Below are 881 nucleotides of genomic sequence, written 5' to 3'. Positions count from 1 at the left end.
CGGTCGAAAAGGACACACACACACACACACACACACACACACACACACACACACACACACACACACACACACACACACACACACACACACACACACACACACACCTTATGTGCCCAATCCCCCCATGTGAATCACATCTGGCACACGCAATACATGTTCAGTGTCTATTCTTTGTATATTTACTGCAGTTTTTCATGTATACCAGTAGTCTGATACAATATTTAAAGTTTGAAAGGGTGTTAAATTAAATTTGGTGATGATTAATGTTTTTTGTGTTAATGCACTTAAAATTTGACCGAGAACACCAAAGTAAGAGGGGGGAAACAAAGACAATAGGAGGGTAACATAATTTTCTAAAAACATCCAAAAATATTTTAAATAAATTACAAATTTGTAAAACTGTTTATTTTTTTACATTTAAATGAGTTTTGAAATAGTACCATGTCATTGAAACACCTATAAATACGGGAGAAATGTGAGAAAACGACATTTGTGAATGAAACACTTTACCAATTATATTCAGATTTCCCAATTCTATTTTCTCTGTTTGGTTATTATAAGTTGGCCAATAATGGAAAAAAGGTTTTAATTATGCTTTAAGAAAAGAAGGGATGTTCTAGTGTTTCAATATCTGCATGACAAAAGGTACATGTTTTTAAATCTCAATTAAATCCTTGGTGATTAAAAATTAAAACATCTCTAAAATGTATCCCTTTAAAATGGACTTCTTGGACTTTTGGAGAGGTAACTGGTTCTAATCTTTATTGAATAGTTATTTGTATATTTCCCCTTTAGTGGCGGGGTTTCCACATTTGTTTTTTTAAGTCAGCGTTTTTAATTGTAAAAAAAAATGAATGCTACTTTATTATTTTTAGTTTTGG

At 32.0% G+C, this 881-nt stretch overlaps 1 protein-coding gene across 1 annotated transcript in view; it reads right to left on the bottom strand.

The window, feature by feature from the left end:
- The window catches only part of get1 (guided entry of tail-anchored proteins factor 1), a 4,356-nt gene that overhangs the window by 1,429 nt on the left and 2,046 nt on the right, over window positions 1–881 (bottom strand). The gene's annotated exons all lie outside the window — the stretch shown is intronic.

This window comes from Notothenia coriiceps, unplaced genomic scaffold (assembly GCF_000735185.1).
Source record: "Notothenia coriiceps isolate Sejong01 unplaced genomic scaffold, NC01 NC01_scaffold00004075, whole genome shotgun sequence".
Lineage (NCBI taxonomy): Eukaryota > Metazoa > Chordata > Actinopteri > Perciformes > Nototheniidae > Notothenia > Notothenia coriiceps.
This window is presented reverse-complemented; position numbering and strand designations above follow the sequence as displayed.